The 20,146-nt window shown below is 36.0% G+C and overlaps 1 long non-coding RNA gene across 1 annotated transcript in view; it reads right to left on the bottom strand.

The window, feature by feature from the left end:
* Window positions 1-1,279: 1,279 nt before the first annotated feature.
* LOC116467367 (uncharacterized) overlaps window positions 1,280-20,146 on the bottom strand; it is a 43,231-nt gene continuing 24,364 nt past the window's right edge. The window contains exons 5-6 of the long non-coding RNA XR_004247775.1: window positions 19,806-19,860; window positions 1,280-1,397 (exon numbers count right to left, since the gene is read on the bottom strand). This is a non-coding gene — a long non-coding RNA (uncharacterized LOC116467367). The remainder of the gene's footprint in view (window positions 1,398-19,805; window positions 19,861-20,146) is intronic.

Genomic DNA, 20,146 nt, shown 5'->3' with positions numbered 1-20,146 from the left:
TGTTGTCCCCAGTAACTATGAATGTCCAAAGCTGTGTCTTACTTAGGAGAGACACTGCAGGGAAATAGACTTCATTAAAATAGACTGGCCATGTCACCAATCAATAAACAAGCAAATGACAATGAAAACAGCCCACCTAGCAGGGAAGTGGAATCATTAGTGCTTGCTTAGGACTAGTCGAGGTGGGATGATTTGGGGGTACAGAGGTTTTTTTTTGAGGTAATGCAAATATTAGAAAATTGGTTGTGGCGATGATTATGCAACTCTGTAAATATATTAAAAGCAATGGAAAAATCATATGGTATGTTGATTATATTTCAAGGAAGATGTTCTAAAAATACCTGAAATTACTACTTAAGCATAGAAACCAACAGTTCACCCTCAAATGCTCTGAAATGTATTTAGACTGCCAAGTGAAAGATGTTTTTCAGCCATAGCAGAAATTGTAAACTTGCCTAGGTTTATTCAAATAGTTTGGCAGGGAACCTGTAGGAATTGAGTTCTGGGCTGATGGTCAGCCAACCCTTCCAGTGACCAGTAGTGACGGAGGGTGGCACATCATTTATCATGTTTGTTACTGGCTAAAATAAACACTGCTGCCTCTGGGCCATGCACTGGACATGTAAAATCTTCCCAAGTCTGCGGTGCTATGAACTCTGCAGACCTACGTATGTTATCAAAAATATCACACTGACCTTATGCCTGTGAGCATCAGACTAGTAAGGAAAGTGAAAGATTTTAGAAAACGGAATCTAATTAGAAACATCCCTTTATCCTCATATCATTCTGTTTGTTTAAAAAGTTTACCATTTTCAGGTGATGCTCAATTTTTGATTGCAATTTTTGAGTGTGTTAACAAGAATGTTTTCTGAACTCATCATTGATTTGCTTCTTCTAAATGGAAACCTCTTGTCTGAACATTTATGTGTCTAAGACCAAATAATGTTCATTCTAACTTGAATGGGAGGTGTTCACTGTCAATTCCTGTTACTTATTTAGCCTTGACTGAGGAAAGCTATTCTTTTGCAATAATGACTTTCTGTGACTTTCAGTATAGCATGGGAAGAAGATTTAGGAGGAAAAAAGACCTGCTTAAATAGTCAAATCAGTGGCAATTATTGAGATAACAGTCATTCAATCATCCAACTTCATTAATTCAACATATGCTAGACATGGTGATAGGTCTTGAGGCTGTAGAAGTGAAATAGTAACACCTTTTGCCCACCCATTACAAGCGTCTTGCCTGACACTCCCACAATAAAAGACAGGTTATCAAGAGAAAAGCATAACAAATTTATTTAACAAAGTTTTACATGACACAGGAAACTTCAGAAATGAAAGCCCAAAGATCCAGGGAAAACTTGACAGTTTTTTGCTTGCGCTCAATGCAGGATCAGCTGTATAGAAATACGATTGGACAAAAAGGGTGTGTTGTAATGGTGATAAACTGACGGAGCCCAGTAAGGCCTGTTTTTTCAGATTCTTCTGGGCCTCTCTATGTAGCATTCCTTCTTCCAGGTATAGGGCATGACACCCGTCACATAAGGACTCTCAAGGGAAAAGGGAGAAGACCAGAGAGTAAAGTTTATAGGTTTTATGGCCTGCTTTCAAGAATAGTTTTAGTTTCTATGACCCATTTTTGGTAGAGAAATGGGGAAAGGAGAAAGGAGAACAGGAGAAGGTCAGAGAGAAATTCTTGCTTCTGAGGCCCTTCCAATTTCCTTCCATTGAAAGTACTCAGCAGACCATGGTGTCATACTTTGGGATGACATGTTCTAAGCCCTAACCAGGGCCATGGCAGTGCCTAAGATATAGCACACACACTCAGGGAAAGCCCCAGTCAGTGGCATTGCCTTAAGGTGAACTCAAACTGCCAACCTGAAGGGATGTCTGTGATGCAAATTATTATTTCCATGTCTATTCAGTTTGCTTTTCTTTCTCTCAGTTAAAGGGAAAGAATATCCCAAGTCTTTGTATTCAGAGGAATATTCATCCTCATTCTCTGAATATCCATCCAGAGGGGCTAGAGAAGTGAGGTGAGAAATTATAGGTGTTTACACAATCATGACAAATAGAAGACACTTGGATGCAACATTACCAACATCTCTTGCTGTCTTTTACCCTAAATTACTTGTGAAATTGAAATATAGTTAAAAAAGCATTTTCCTCATTTCAAACAAAAATTGTGAAATGTATAAGTTACAATTATAATTCTTGGCCGGGCACGGTGGCTCATGCTTGTAATCCCAGCACTTTGGGAGGCCGAGGCGGTCGGATCACGAGGTCAGGAGATCGAGACCACGGTGAAACCCCGTCTCTACTAAAAAATACAAAAAATTAGCCTGGCGTGGTGGCGGGCGCCTGTAGTCCCAGCTACACGGAGAGGCTGAGGCAGGAGAATGGCGTGAACCTGGGAGGCGGAGCTTGCAGTGAGCCGAGATTGCACCACTGCACTCCAGCCTGGGTGACAGAGCGAGACTCCGTCTCAAAAAAAAATAAAAATAAAAAAAAGAGGTTATAATCTTAAAAGAATTCCAAAAAGCAAAAGCTTCCCAGTAAGTGTAAATCACATCAGAAAAGTTGAGAAAATAATTTTTAAAAAGTAGAAATGAGGGAGGCAATCCTGGATCTTACTGACAGGGCAATAAAAGTAATAGCACATGGACTTTTCATTACATTGTTTCTTAAGCTGGTATTACGTGAAATATAATGAAATGATTGGTATCACCCTAGAGACATCTGAACCATCAAAAACTGGAGAGCGAGAAAAAAGTGACGAATGGAGCATCTCCATGCTGTTGCTGTAGTTTAAAATGACAGAAAACACCCCATCTCCCTTTCACTCATTGTGGACTCACCCTTAGGACTAGCTCTGGTGATGGTCTCCAGGCTCAACTGATGTCACTTCAGGTCTTTTTGGGGTCTGTCTCTTTCTCTATTTTCTGCCCAGTCAGATACCACTGTAGCCTAGTGCACTTTGTTTTAAATGAACTTAGGAAAATGTTTCTGAACGTCTTTTTAAAAAGTACTGTTTTTCTATCTTTTAATCCATGTAATACTTTCACTTGATTTTTTGGAAAAATTTACATGGTGCTGAAAAGCATATGTAACTTAACCCAAATCAATAGAAGCAAAGATTTCTGTTTTCGTAGCTGCCTCTACATTTCCATAGTACATGCTTATGTAGCTATTTCTCGATTGGTTAGTTTCAGACATCATGTATTGACTTAACCTTAGACGAGAAAAGGACTTACCCTCCTTGCACTATATCGTGTCTTCCCATTTTAGATATATCATCATATTTCATTAAACAGTTGAGTGTTACATTAGTAAGTCTATGTAAATATAATAATTGATTAAACAGTCAGAAAGTTACTATGATTCTATTTGCTTTTGTGGTTCAGACTTTTTCTTGCTCTTGCCAAATATATTAATCAAATACTGTTAGTTCTAAATTATCCATCTACAATATCAAGTGCTCTTTTATTCTGTGGATCTTCCTTTCTGTCTACCTTCCTGCTCCAAACCAAACTGGCAAATCTCTAAACCTGTCTGTGTGTGACAGATACTTAACATATTATTGGGAAACTTCATGGCAGTATATAGAGATATTCCTCATTCCTTTATTTTACTTTTTAATTTTTTGCGGTTAACGATGTAGTCTCGCCCTGTCTCCCAGGTTGGAGTGCAGTGGCATGATCATACCTCACTGTAACCTTGAACTCCTGGGTTCCAGCAATCCTCCCACCTCAGCCTCCCAAGTAGCTAGATCTAGAGGTGCATGCAACCATGCCCTTTTTCATTTTAATACTTTTTTTTTTATTGTAGACATAGAGCCTCACTTTGTTGCCCAGGCTGGTCTTGAACTCCTATCCTCAAGTGATCCTCCCACGTCAGCCTTCTAAAGTGCTCAGATTAGTGACATGAGCCACGGCAACTGGCCCCTCATTCCTTTTTATAGCTGCATGGTATTTCATTGCTTGGGTCTACCATATTTTATTCCAGCAGTCCCCTACCTATAGATTTTTTTCTCTTTCGCTTTTTGCTTTTGAAATAGTGCTGTATCAAACAGCTTTGAGCATAAGCCTTTTTATTTTATTTTTTATTGATTCCTAGAATTGATATTACTTGGTCAGAGAATAAATTTATATGCAATTATTCTAGATTTTGCTAAATTTCCTTCCATTGGGCTTTATATTTTTGCGTTCTCTTCAGTTATAAATATAATTGCATGTTCACTCATAATCTCTCAAATAGAGTACTTGTCAAGTTTAGGGAAATTTTTCAAACTGATAAATCAGAAATTGGATCATAATTTTGAGTGCAGTGGCGCAATCTCGGCTCACTGCAACCTCCACCTCCCTGGTTCCAGCAATTACCCTGCCTCAGCCTCCCAAGTAGCTGGGATTACAGGCACATGCCTGCACGCCCAGCTAATTTTTAGTAGAGACAGGGTTTCACCATGTTGGCCAGACTGGCATAATCGTGTCCTTAATCTGTATTTTGCTTATTATCAGTAAGACTAAGCATTTTTTTCACATTATTCACAAATATTTAAACTTATCAATTCACTCTGCTCATATTCTATAGCTCATTTTAGAATTACAGAAAATCATTTTATTTTAATCTATTATTATTTTAATGACAAACTAGCTTAGAATCTGGTCATTTTCTATAGGATTACTGGCCTCTTCTGTATTTTAGAAGCTATTTATATAAAAAGACATTGACTTTTTATCTATGATACAAGTAAACACATAACTGGTCTTGTTATAAATTTTGCAAGAAATATTCCCCTGTGAAATAAAGTGATGGTTATTAGAATGGAAGTTATATAACATACAGTACTGAATTAAGGACTTAATCCATCAATTCCAGCCTTATTCGATCCTTTTACTTTTTTAAAACATGATAGATTTTGAATTTTGTCAAATGCCTTTTCTGTGTCTATATAAGCAGATATAAACATAAGATATTTTATCTTAACTCTAATGTGTTAGATTTCATTAATGGGACTTCCTGATATTTAATGACTCTTCAATTCCTAGAATAAAGCTTACTTGGTCATAATGTATAGTGTTTTTTAATAAATCTATTTGCTAGTAATTGATCTAAGATTTTTATGCAGATATTTACAAATGGGATCGGTCTGCAGTTTTCTTTTTTCATTGAATCTGTCAGGTTATAGAAGAAAGTATTTTGCTAATTTTATAAAAATAAACTTAAAAGTTTAAACTCTTTTTCCCTGGACTAGAAAGACTTAAGGTGCATTGAGATTATATGATGTTTAAAGTGCACTTTGGAGAATGAAGCAAGAAGTTTGTGAAGCCATCAAGGTCTAAATCTTTTATTGTGATGGAGCTTGTTAGCTGCTTCCCCTTTTCTTCTATGGCAATTACTGTCTTTAGATATTCTCTCTACTGGGGCCAATTTGAGTAAGCAGTATTTTTATATAAAATTTTCTTGAAAACTGGCATAAGACAGGGATGCCCTCTCTCACCACTCCTATTCAACATAGTGTTGGAAGTTCTGGCCAGGGCAATCAGGCAAGAGAAAGAAATAAAGCGTATGCAATTAGGAAAAGAGGAAGTCAAATTGTCCCTCTCTGCAGATGACATGATTGTATATTTAGAAAACCCCATCATCTCAGCCCCAAATCTCTTTAAGCTGATAAACAACTTCAGCAAAGTCTCAGGATACAAAATCAATGTACAAAAATCACAAGTGTTCCTATACACCAATAACAGACTAACAGAGAGCCAAATCATGAGTGAACTCCCATTCACAATTGCTTCAAATAGAATAAAATACCTAGGAATCCAACTTACAAGGGATGTGAAGACCTCTTCAAGGAGAACTACAAACCACTGCTCAATGAAATAAAAGAGGACACAAACAAATGGAAGAACATTTCATGCTCACAGATAGGAAGAATCAATATTGTGAAAATGGCCATACTGCCCAAGGTAATTTACAGATTCAACACCATCCCCATCATCCTACCAATGACTTTCTTCACAGAATTGGAAAAAACTACTTTAAAGTTCATATGGAACCAAAAAAGAGCCCACACTGCCAAGAAAATCCTAAGCCAAAAGAACAAAGCTGGAGGCATCATGCTACCTGACTTCAAAGTATAGTACAAGGCTACAGTAACCAAAACAGCATGGTACTGGTACTAAAACAGAGATGTAGACCAATGGGACAGAATAGAGCCCTCGGAAATGATACCACACATCTACAACCATCTGATCTTTGACAAACCTGACAAAAACAAGAAATGGGGAAAGGATTCCCTATTTAATAAATGGTGCTGGGAAAACTGGTTAACCATATGTAGAAAGCTGAAACTGGATCCCTTCCTTACACCTTATACAAAAATTAATTCAAGATGGATTAAAGACTTAAATGTTAAACCTAAAACCATAAAAACCCTAGAAGAAAACCTAGGCAATACCATTCAGGACATAGGCATGGGCAAGGGCTTCATGACTAAAACACAAAAAGCAATGGCAACAAAAGCCAAAATTGACAAATGGGATCTAATTAAACTAAAGAGCTTCTGCACAGCAAAAGAAACTACTATCAGAGTGAACAGGCAACCTACAGAATGGGAGAAAATTTTTGCAAACTACTCATCTGACAAAGGGTTAATATCCAGAATCTACAAAGAACTTAAACAAATTTACAAGAAAAAATCAAACAACCCCATCAAAAAGTAGGTAAAGAATATGAACAGACACTTCTCAAAAGCAGACATTTATTTAGCCAACAGACACATGAAAAAATGCTCATCATCACTGGCCATCAGAGAAATGCAAATCAAACTCACAATGAGATACCATCTCACACCTGTTAGAATGGCGATCAATAAAAAGTCAGAAAACAACAGGTGCTGGAGAGGATATAGAGAAATAGGAACACTTTTACACTGTTGGTGGGACTGTAAACTAGTTTAACCATTGTGGAAGAGAGTGTGGCAATTCCTCAAGGATCTAGAACTAGAAATGCCATTTGACCCAGCCATCCCATTACTGGGTATATACTCAAAGGACTATAAGTCATGCTGCTATAAAGACACACGCACATGTATGTTTATTGCAGCATTATCCACAACAGTAAAGACTTGGAACCAACCCAAATGTCCATCAATGATAGACTGGATTAAGAAAATGTGGCACATATACACCATGGAATACTATGCAGCCATTAAAAAGGATTAGTTCATGTCCTTTGTAGGGACATGGATGAAGCTAGAAACCATGATTCTGAGCAAACTATCACAAGGACAGAAAACCAAACACCGCATGTTCTCACTTATAGGTGGGAATTGAACAATGAGAACACTTGGACACAGGGTGGGGAACATCACACACTGGGGCCTGTCATGGGGTTGGGGGAGGGGCAGGGATAGCATTAGGAGATATACCTAATGTAAATGATGAGTTAATGGGTGCAGCACACCAACATGGCACATGTATACATATGTAACAAACCTGCACGTTGTGCACATGCACCCTAGAACTTAAAGTATAATAATAAAAATTATATGTATCTCTTTTATCTAGGTTTTAAAATTTAAGTTGCCTACAGGTTTTTTAGTTTTTTTGTTTTTAATAAAAGTCCTACTGCATACAACATTAAACATGGACACACATCTTACTCTCAATATTTCAATAGTACCACCTGGGCTACGATAATCTCATCATAGCTACTATTAAAAATATATTAGTTTTAGAATCTTAACTTTAATGTATTGTACTTCAAGTTGTACTCTTTTGTATTTAGCTAAATTCACTTACAGACTTTCTACCAATTGGCAATTTGTCAGCTTACAGGTGGACATGCGTGCTACTTCTGTATATTTTTATTGCAAAGAAATCCTGTAGAAGACCTGCTAGAAAGCTCTACCGTCTTTTCCAATGAAGCGTGCTTTGGCAGATGAAGCAAGAGAAGACTTAGGTAGTCAAGCAAAATTTAACATCTCTCTCTTCTATAGTTACGCTGAAAACATTTTCTAGACCTTGATAAGTCTTTGTGACAACACCCTCATTCTTGTACCATTTCCTCCTTTATGGTTCCCTGAGCTCTCATCTCTTTTTATCTCCTCTACCTGAGAATCACCTCTCTGACCTCCCTTTATCTACTAAGAAAATATTTTCAATATTTCTTCTCTCTCTCTCTCTCTTCCCCTCTCCTCTATATGCCTCATTTTGAAACATTTGTTCTTCCAAAGACACCATATTTATTAAAGTTACGTTTTTTCACTCATGCTATCAGTGTTTCATGATTGCATATCAAAGCAAAGAACCTTTAAGATTCTTAGCAATCCTTTAGGATTGCTTACAACACTTAATACATTTCTCTTTCATTTGTTGATATTTTTAAAAATGGTTCTTTATCCCTACTATATTTTGGGGACTCCCAGGTCTAGAGCTTCTATTCTGGGGATGGACAATAATAAAATACTTCTTTTCCAAGTCGTCCCAATGAGAAGAACACAGAAACTTGAAGAAGCTGAGTTTCAGGGTACATGGAAATATCATGTTTCATTATGCAAATAGATTTCCTCTAAACTGGCCTGCATTAAGGAAGAGCATCTGCTATTTATACCAGGGGGCAAGACTACTACAAAGGCCAATTTACATTCTATGTGTGGTGTCCTCAATTTGTTTCTGAGAACCAAAACAATATAAAGGGTTACAGATTGTTTAATTATTGACAGTCACTCCCTTGCTTTCTCCCTGAGGGTGTCAGGGTCCCAGGCTCTGCTCACCTCACAGCAGTGGCTCAGCCACCCTGACGAAGGCTTCCAGGATCCCCTTAGCATAGGCTCAAAGGTGGGGGTCTTTCTGTTAGCCTCTGAATGACACTATGCTTAATATAATGATAAATAAAATGAAACAAACTAGTGGACTCCTTCTGTTTAATTGCTTCCTCCTTGTCTGCTGTTCGCCTTTGTCTATGTTGAAGTAACTGCTTCCTCTCACTAAAGTACATTCTTGGTGAGATTATTTTTCTTGTATCTTATCCAAAGTTCTGTTTTGCGTGTGTGTGTGTGTGTGTGTGTGTGTGTGTGTGTCTGTGTGTGCGTGTGACATCCACAGACCTGATTAAAATCCAATTATCAAGGGACAGTGCAACACAATGGGTTGCATCCTGGAGTAGCAGCTGTGAGACCTGCACTCTCCTTCCAAATTTGGTTCTTATTGGTGGAGTGGCCTTGAACGACCTCTTTTGCTCAGTTCCCATATGCGAAAAATAGGGTAACAATGAATATTTCACAGGAATTTTATAATTAATAGTATATATGAAAACATTCATTAAAAACTAAAAAAAAATATATGAAGAAAAAGTGCAATTACTATATCCTTTGTAGCACTTATTTATTTAAAGCTTATATGTGCCGGTCCTCTTATAGCTAATTTTAAGTCTATTTTTAAGTACATTAAAACTTTGAATATTAACAACATCTCTTTAAATAGGTACTGTTATCCTCATTTTACAGATGAAGAAACTGAGGCTCAGAGAGGTTAAGTACCTTGCTGAAGGTCACACAAGCAGAGTGGTTTGGCTATGGAGGCTAGGTTTTTGATCATGACATTGTACTCCTTTGTATACAGTATCTTGGGCATAAGAGGCCCCCCTAAAGGAGAAAGAGGTAGTTAATTAGGCATAGTAAGTTATATATAGTAAAAGATATTTAAAAGTTTTTAATACTGTGCTTTGACATATCCAGCATCCTTGGCCTATTAAAAAAAGCCCACTAACTTTCTAATTAACAGAGCCCAAACTGTAATTGTTATTTCATGTTTATTTTCAAAGCTACTTGTGAATGGCAGCATCTGTCAGCTTTTGGTGGATGCTTCTGTAGGTGCCTTCCAAGTAGTCATTCAAGTAGGACAAACAAAAATTTCATGCAAATATTCATGAATATTGATAATTTTTAAAAATCTATACTATTAGAAAGTGATTTTGTTATCTAAGAGTTAACCTATGTCTAATAAAAATGTTTATTTTTTGAGTCACCAAATTTATTTGAAAACCTTTCCCATTCAGGTAAGAGAACACTGATTTTCATCTCATTTCAATTTAAACACTGTAATTCCTTCTCACCACACTCTCCAAGAAAAGTCTATTAGTTATTTTTCCCTCCATATTTTTGGTTGCGGTTAGTACAGGTGAATATATATAAAATGGACCTATTGATTTCAAGGCAAATATCATCAATTACAGCCACTTAAGACTAGGACATCCTCACCTCTGCTCGGTTTTTACTGGTGGTGACCCACATAGCCTGTGACTTGACCTGGTCTATTTTAACCTCAAGAACCTATTTCCAATGCCCTAAGTTGTAAATTTTTCTCTTATTTTATTTCATAGAATGGTCCTGAAGCACTGAACTTGTCAATGCAGGATTTTTGCATTTTTGTATTAATCAGTATATAAAATAGAAGGGCAGCTTATAGGACACAAAGTACATAGGCTCTTTTTGGGACATTTGGATCTAGGAACACCTGGTGGCATCAGACAGGGGAAAAGAGTAAGGAATTGGTCTGGCTATAATCTCCAACTTCTTCTCTCCCCAGAATTTTTGAGATATATAATTGATGTTTTCCTATATCATATGAAAAGTGTTATAAAAAAGTAGCTTTGAGATAAGCTATGTGGAAAGGACTCCCTATTCAGTTAATGGTGCTAGAATAGCTGGCTGGTCACACACAGAAGAATGAAATAGGACCCTTACCTTTCACCATATCAAAAAATTAATTCAAGATTGATTAAAGGTTTAAATGTAAAATCTCAAGCTATGAGAATCCTAGAAAATAACGTAGGAAGCACCATTCTGGACGTCAACCTTGGGAAAGAATTTATGATAAGTCCTCAAAAGCAATTGCAACAAAAACAAAAATTGACAAGCAGGACCTAATTAAACTAAAGAGCTTTTGCATAGCAAAAATACATCAACAGAATAAACAGGCAGCCTACAGAATGGCAGAAAATATTTGCAAACTATGCATCTGACAAAAGTCTAATATTCAGAATCTGTAAGGAATTTATACACCTCAACAAGCAAAATATAAATAATTTTATTAAAAAGTGGGCAAAGGATATGAACAGACACTTCTCAAAACCACACAAAATTTGCCAACAAACATATGAAAAAATGTTCAATATCACTTGTCATCAGAGAAATGCAAATTGAAATCAAAATAAGATACCATCTCACATGAGTCTGATGGCTATTATTAAAACAACAAATTCCAGCAAGGCTATGGTGCAAAGGGAACACTTACACACTGTTGGTTGGAATGCAAATTAGTTCAGCTGCTGTGCAAAGCAGTTGGAGATTTCTTAAAGATCTTAAAACAGAACTACCATTTGATCCAGCAATTCCATTACTGGGTATATACCTAAAAGAGAATAAATCATTCTCCCAAAAAGACAGCTGCACACATATGTTCACTGCAGCACTATTCATAATAGCAAAGATATGGAATCAACCTAGGTGCCCATCGGTGGCGGATTGGATAAAGAAAACATGGTACATATGCACCATGGAATACTATGCAGCAATGAAAAAGAAGAAAATCCTGTCCTTTGCAGCAACATGAATGCAGCTGGAGGTCATTATTCTAAACAAATTAATGTAGGAACAGAAAACCAAATACCACATATTCTCAATTATAAGTGAGAGCTAAACATTCAGTATACATGGACATAAAGATGGCAACCAATAGACACCGGGAACTACTAGAGCAGAGAAGGAGGGAGGAAGTCAAGAGTTGAGAAACCATTGGGTACTATGCTCACTACCTGGGTGATGTGATCAATGATACCCCAAACCTCAGCAGCATGCAATATACCCATGTAATGAACCTGCACATGCATCCCTGAATCTACAATTAAAGAATAAAAGTTGAAATTATTTTAAAAATATTAAAAATACCAAACACAGCATGTTCTCACTCATAGGTGGGAATTGAACAATGAGAACTCATGGACACAGGAAGGGGAACATCACACTCCGGGGACTGTTGTGGGGTGGGGGGAGCGGGGAGGGACAGCATTAGGAGATATACCTAATGCTAAATGACGAGTTAATGGGTGCAGCAAAACAACATGGCACATGGATACATATGTAACAAACCTGCACATTGTGCACATGTACCCTAAAACCTAAAGTATAATAATAAATATATATATATATATATTAAAAATAAAGTCTTTTGGCTGGGTGAAGTGGCTCATGCCTGATCCCAGTACTTTGGGGGGCCTAAGTGTGCAGATTACCTGAGGTCAGGAGTTCAAGACCAGCCTGGCCAACACGGTGAAACCCCATCTCTACTAAAAATACAAACATTAGCTGGGTGTGGTGGCAGGTGCCTGTAATCCCAGCTACACAGGAGGCTGAGGCAGGAGAATCACTTGAATCCAAGAGGCAGAGGATGCAGTGAGCTGAGATCACGCCATTGCACTCCAGCCTGGGCGACAAGAGCGATACTCCTTCTCAAAAAAAAAAAAAAAAAGGCTTTTAATACTAATTTAAAAGATGGCTTTGAGCCCCTTTTTCTTCAGAAATTGTGGAGCAGCCATGGTGTTTAGGAGATCTGAAATCCCAGGCTTCCTTCTTGTTCTTTTATGCCTTGGTCTCACAATTCTCCCTTTAACATTACACGCCCAGTGCTATGGATGTTTTGAGACTGTCCTCATTTTTTTTTTCTTTTTATAAGCATCTCAAGATTGGACTCATTGAATAAGATGAAAGTCTCCTAATTTAACTTAGTCTGTTTTGGTAAATTTTTTCGCCCTTATTTTATCCCCACGAATTACTTCTACCAATGATTTTGTTGGTAAAAATTCCTTACAACAACGACAGCTGTTTAACAACTTGAATTCTTGTTTGAAGAAAAATTGGTTCACATGCTACATAAAATGTTAACTGTCAACTTCAGAAATACAGGAGATGTTTTTAAATAGTATATATGAAATTGTTCTGGGTGGAAGATATTTGTTTTTGCCAAGTGCAATAAGAATTTATCAAACATTTTACCATTCAAGCCCCTTTGAAGATTATCTGAATCATGACCCTTCCATTTCCATTACAAGCATGTCGTTAAACATGATATTCTCATAACATCAAGAGCAAAATGGTAACTTCTCATGTTATACTTATTGCGGTTGTATCCCATATATTCCCGTATATCTTTGTATACTATAAAAGCACAATAAACCTTACAATATATAAAACACCAATAACTCTGAGACTAATGTATTATAATAATCATTTTCTGACAATAATGAACATTTTTCCCTAAGAAAAGAACATTCTGTACATTATCCAGGGTGGGGCATGGGAAATGAGTCTCAAGGTTAAGTTATCTCTGGTTCCTGGACATCTATAATTCCTTTTCTGACAAGTTCATTTATAACATACAATACACATTGATAAGTTATCAGTCACATGAAAATTTGAAGGAAGAAAAAAAAGTACCCATTGAATGAAAGATCATTAATCTTTTATAACAAGGTTTCAAAGTATATTTAAAGTATATTTTGGTCCTGCTTACTGAATGTTACATTGAGGACATCTGATCTTTGGCAGACAATGAGGTATCAAGCCCAGGTTTCCAACAAATAAAATTAAATAAAATGTCATTAAATTCAGCAAACAAATATTTAGAATCGACAAGGTATATGTAACAAAGTATGTATTTCAAAAAGTAACTTAGCTGTCTTACTTTCATTATACAGAGGAAATTGCACCAAATTCTTATTTCATTCCCCATCCAAGGGCCACTGAACTACTTGCCTAAGTAAGAGTAGCATGAGCATCACTACTAGCAACTGTGATATCCAGAATACTAATTAGCTTAATGAAATACATCTGCCATTTCCACTTTATCAAAAAATGAACAGTATCCAGTTCCTGTATTATAAAATCACACCCATTTCCCATCAGAATTTTAATTGAAGCAAAATACAGGAAATCAGAAAGATAAAACCACTCTCAAAGGCAAAATATCCATGTTCTTCATCAGAAATAGAAACAAAACACAAAGTAGATAGGGCTTGCTGGTTCCAGAAATGGAAGCAAGTAGAGCCTACTGGCAGTTTGGGTTCCAGTGCATGATAAAAACTGAAAGTGCCCTGCTGGAGATGGGACTAAATAAGAACTCACAACCTGAAATGAGGTGCTTCAGTGGGGCTCTCCCTGCCATGATGGAAGCTCAGAACAGTGGTGCTCACCAAGCATATGAATCAATGGTTAGAACTATTATAAAATTGCATCACTAGGGGAACAAGAGGAAATAGATAATGCCAAGAAATGAGGTGAAGACTACACCACCCAATAGCTTGGCATCTGGTTTGCACTATTTACAATATTGATGTGAGATAGAGGCCCCCTAGCCACACTACAGAACATGACAGGCTTCCAGTCAAGATGGATCTGGAAACCGATATTCCAAAATTCGTGAAGAATACCAATTTAGGAACAGCAGCCATGAGATAAATTCAGTCTAGATAAAATATGAAAATATAATAAAGAAATATGAAAATCAATTTGAAGCATATATGTTAAGGATCTTCAAAGAGATATAAAAAGTACAAGACCACTGGAGGAAAAAAAAGAAAATATAAAATAGCAAGAAAGAACAGAAAAAAAATAATGAAGTAAAAATCTAACAAATAATATAGTAAATGAAATAAAAAACTAAAACAGAAAACCTCTCAATTGCTTTTGGTAATAGAGACAGCTAGTGAACATAGGAAATCCTGAGGCATTCTGCCAGAATATTGCAGAAGGATAAAGAGACTAAAAATATTAAAAAGTGGTTAATGGAGATGGAAAAGAGTTTGAGAAGACTCAGCACATGCTAATTGGCACTCCAAAAAAAAAAGAAAGAAAGAAAATAGAAGGAATGGCAGAAAAATGATATTTAGAAAGTATATAGCTAAGAACTTTTAGATTTGAAGAAAGATAAACTCAGACCATGAACATCAAGTACCAAGACGGTTAAGTAAAAATAAGCCTGTGTTTAAATATATCATGGCAAAAAATAAAGGTTATTAAGGGTAAAGAGAAAAATCTTATAAAGTGATACAGACATCATATTCAGAGACACATGGAGATAAGGGTGCAGAATAGGAGGAAGGTTTAATGTAGTACCTTGTCTTGTTTAAGAATCAGCAGGAGGCTGGGTGTAGTGGCTCATGCCTGTAATCCCAGCATTTTGGGACACCAAGGCCGGCAGATCACCTGAAGTCAGGAGTTTGAGACCAGCCTGGCCAACATGGTGAAACCCTGTCTCTACTAAAAATATAAAAATTAGTCAGACGTGGTGGCGTGCGCCTATAGTCCCAGCTACTCGGGAGGCTAAGGCTGGAGAATCGCTTGAACCCGGGAGGTGGAGGTTGCAATGAGCTGAGATTACCCCACTGGACTCCAGCCTGGGCGATAGAGTCAGACTCTGTCAAAACAAATAAATAAATACATACATAAATAAATAAATCAGCTAGAGATATAGAATAACTTCTGAGTTGTAGAAAGAGTCAAATATGTATATGATAATAAAATATAAATACAATGTATGGTTTCCAAACTAGTAGAGGGAATAAAGGAGAAAAATATTACCAATTCAATAGAAAGCAAGAAAGAAGAAAGGAAAAATCAAATAAACCATCAAAATTAAGCAAATCAGAAACAAAGAGAAAACAGAAAAATTAGTAGGTAGAATTCCAAATAAATGAGTAAGCACAATAAAACTTAGTGGATTAAATTTTCGGATTAAAAGGCAGATTATTGGATGAGACTGTTAAAAAGTAAATACACTTCTAAAATGAAATGACTCAAAAAGTTTAAAAGGAAGAGAAGGAAAACAACATGCCACATAAATAACAAGAAACAAAAAACTGAATGATCAATATTAATGTTGGAGACAGAATCTAAGATATTTCTAACAGTGGAATACCATTTGTCTACATCCAAGTATAGAGACTGATTTCATGGTGTTTGCTTTGCCACCAATTCATAAGTACGGCTTTGAAATGAACAGTTAATTTCACAAGAAGTAAGGTTCAACTTTGTGTGTGTGTTTCAGGGGGCTTCTGAAAAAGGAAGGAGCAAAGGACAATTATGATGACAAGCATATTTTAAAATATAACATTCAAAGCATTTTAAAATTTGATACAAAATGTTCTTCATCTGAGCATTGGTTAGCTTTCTTCTCCTGGTGTCATCAAGCTTTTAAAAATAATACTGAGTCAAGCTATCTATAATTGTATTGTGTTTTCAATTAATTTCAGTAAAAGCTCTTATTCTCCATCTACCCCTGTACCCATTCTCTATGACAAGAGATGTTTGCAGTCTGACTAAAGAGGATTATGTATTCCCACCCCCTAGACTTCGGTTTCTGTCTTGTGACTTAACTTGCGATGGAGTGTTATTGGGTGTCACATGACCAACAACATGAAAAGTGCTTGCATTCTTGAGCTAGCTCTCATTCACCTTTGCCATTGCCACAAGAAAAACATGCTTGTTTGGGCAGAAGAATTCAGCCATCCCAGCCACATAAAACCTACATCAACTCACCTCCAGCTGAACCCTAGACAAAAGACCAAACCCATTTGAGATCAACAGAGCCATACAGCTGAGCCCATCAGTGAGCCCACAAATCTATGGGATTAATTATGGCTGTCTTAAGTCCCTGGCATTTGTGAGTAGCTGGTTATACAGCATTGTGATAGCAATAGCTAACTGACATACACTGCACTACATTCAACAATCTTTTATTCTGCCAAAGATTTTCACTGACAAGTGCTAATTAGAGGCTTAGTATTTGGCTTCAACCATGACCTAATAGCCAAACAGAATTTTTAAAAAATAAAGAACTAAATCACAGAACATAGAGTATATAATAACTACATTAAAGAAAATGACACTTAAAATTTTCTCTTTCCATAGCATTTAACTCAAGAAACTAGAAAAAGAAGAATGAAATAAACCTCAAAAAAGTAGAAGGAAGGAAATTATAAAGAGTAAAAACAAAAAAAATGGAAAACAAAAAAGCAATTAAAATGTTAATGAAAACTAAAAGTTGATTGTTTGAATAAAGTGATAAAATAAATACAACTAGCATCACCTATTGAGAAAAAGAAATTAATTAAAAACACAGCAAAAACGGAGGAATATAAATGCAGATACAGTAAAGAAAAATAAATAACTGTAATAGGGGTAAAAATAATTGGTGAGCTAAGCATTTATGAAATAATATTTTCCACCTTCTCACCTTGACATATACACCCTCCCTAAGTAATCTTCCTTATCCACATAATTTCAATGACTGTATATATTCTAAAAGTTATAAAATATTTACTTCCAGAACATACTTCTAAGATTCAGATCTACAATTCTGATTACTACTTATTGGACAACTAAAATTGGATGTAAAACAGGATATCAAAACCAATGTATTTTTCCATCTCTACTCTCCTTTCCCCTAATTATTTCTTGAATTTTTCAATCTGGGTTTCAGTCTGGGTTAATGCAATGACCACCTGTTTACACAACAATAGATAAAACTTTAATTAACTCCTCTCACCCTGACTTCATCAATTTGGTAATTTGGTTCTTTGGATTCTTTAATTAGCTTTTACCAAAGAAAAATTCCCAATACTTAATAAACTATAGTGTGCAAAATATGTACTGACAATACGAAAAATGTTTTTGATGACAACCTATAATATCCTTATATTTTATTTAGATAGTGTGGATTTAATATAGTTTTTGTTCTTTAAAAAGACATTTTGCTTTCAAAGAAGTGAATGGTATATTAAAAACGAAACAAAATTAAATCTGTGCCTCACTGACTTAACCTTAAATATTTGCAATGATCCCTTCATAAAGTATTCATAATGCTAAATATTCTTTCCATGTTGCCAAGATAAAGCAATTGAAAAATACATTAAACCACGTTAAACAAATTTGGAGGATCAGTACATTTAGGTGGAAAAAATTTCCTGTTGTTCATTTATTGACATGTTTTTCCATTCAAAGTCAGTGAATATTATATCCTAGGTACTGACTTAATGGAGATTACATCTTAGTGCTATGAGACAAACAAATATACAAATACATGTATACTGTATCTGATGGGGATAGTACAATGAAGGAAAATGAAACAGGGTAAGAGAGAAAGAGTTTTGGAAGAAGTGGTATACATAGGGTGGTTTAGGAGGCCTTCCTGATCAAGCAATATTTTAAGCAAAGGCTCGAAGAAAATGAAGCAGCCAGCCATCTGGATAACTGAAGGAAAAGAGTCCCAATCATGAGGGCAGCAATTGCCAAGACCTTGAGTGCTTGGCATGTTTAAGGAAAAGGAAAGCAGTCAATGTGGCCAGGAAGAGTAAGTGACTGGGGAGGGGGATGGAAAATGATGTTGGGTAGATAAAGGCGGACAGGGGAACTGAAACAGCTGGATCAGTCATGAAAGACCCGACAGAATATGGTTAGAGCGTTGCCTTTTTTACTGAGTTAGATGGGAATCTATTGATAATCCAGATACAATTATTTAGGGCATACTATAGTGAATTATCAGAAAGAAACCATATCATGAAATATTTGAACACTCTTGGGTATGCATTTAGTATTTTAGATGTAAGTGTACAAGTATGTTTATTGACTATAAAAACTAGAAAAAAAGTCCTTCTACCATACAAATATAGCTTTCTTTACAACAAACCAGTATTTTTCTTTTAATTATCACAAGACAGTGTTGAACAAAGGTTTTGATTTAGAATAATCAGCCTATTAAACCCACCAAATATTTCTTTCCTGAAAAAAGCACATAGAGATATGGCAAAGATAAAAACTGAACAAAAAGCATGAATATTACATTTATGAAAAGAAAATTTGAGCAATATAGTGTATCTGTATATTATCTCCTGTTGGACAAGCTCATATAAATTTTATCCACGCAGCTGGCCGTACTGATCTGCATTGATTGTATAATAAGGCTTCAGCTAACCAGATAGCAAATAAGCTGAATTACTCACAATGTAGCCCCAGAGAATGAGTGAGGAGACTCGCACACAAATTGTATCATAATGTAGTAATCATACTTTTTAATTAAAATTATAAAATATTTCTCAATATATTTCTCAGACAGTTCAAATGCTGATGGATCCAATTCATAACCAGGTATTTGGACACTCTACTCTTAAATATTTCTTAAGTTTATTTGTTTCTCATTAACCACTCTTTTACCTACTCTATTTCAATAGTCCGTTTGCCCATCCCCTATCCTTTGCACTGCAGTAGAATGTACTCAGGCAGTGACATGTAGAAGTTAAGAGAGGGGGCTTTGTTTAAAAGGCCTGGTTTAAAATCCCAACACGCCATCACTTAATAGATGAATGATGTTGGACACATTCCTCAACTCCTTTATTTGTAAAATGTGAATAATAGTAGTATTTCATTCACAGTGTGTTTTTGAAGATTAACTATGATAATGCATATAAGCAAGCATTCAACTGATAACTTGAGGATGATCATGATTGCCAATTTTTAAAATATAAATTTGGTCCAGCCCTCTTTTGCTTAAAAAAAAAAAAAAATCCTTCAACGGCTTTCCATCACCAAGAGACAAATAACAAATCCCATGGCAGGTAGAGTCTCTCGTGATTGACAGGTACCTTCCCTTTGAGCCCCTTCCCTCATTGTTCTCTCTATTAAGCACATGTCAGCCATACTGAATTATTATACTTGTACCCCATCACTCCATACATACTACATGCGTACATACCATTCATTTTATTCGGAATGTCCTCTCTCCACTCTGCTTCTTCTACCTGGCAAAACTAACATTACAAATTTAACTTAAACATACTTTCTCATTGAGGAGAGTTCCCTGAATTATTGGAATCTCTCCCTGTCTCTCTAGAGGACTCTATGTTTCTCATATCCACATTCTCATTGTTTGGTAGACTGCCAGACATATACTACACTCCTGATTATTGCCTATGGAATGAATTTAGGCTTCAAACATCAGTGAAGTTTTTTTCCTAAAGAGAAATTTCTCTTATGAACAGTTATTAGATCTCAGAAAAATTTTAAAGATGTGTTGAGTTTCACTAACACCTCTGC

Source organism: Hylobates moloch, unplaced genomic scaffold (genome assembly GCF_009828535.3).
Source record: "Hylobates moloch isolate HMO894 unplaced genomic scaffold, HMol_V3 SCAFFOLD_4, whole genome shotgun sequence".
In the NCBI taxonomy this organism is placed as follows: Eukaryota; Metazoa; Chordata; class Mammalia; order Primates; family Hylobatidae; genus Hylobates; species Hylobates moloch.
Note: the sequence above shows the minus strand (reverse complement) of the source record. Positions and strands in the feature narration are given on the sequence as shown.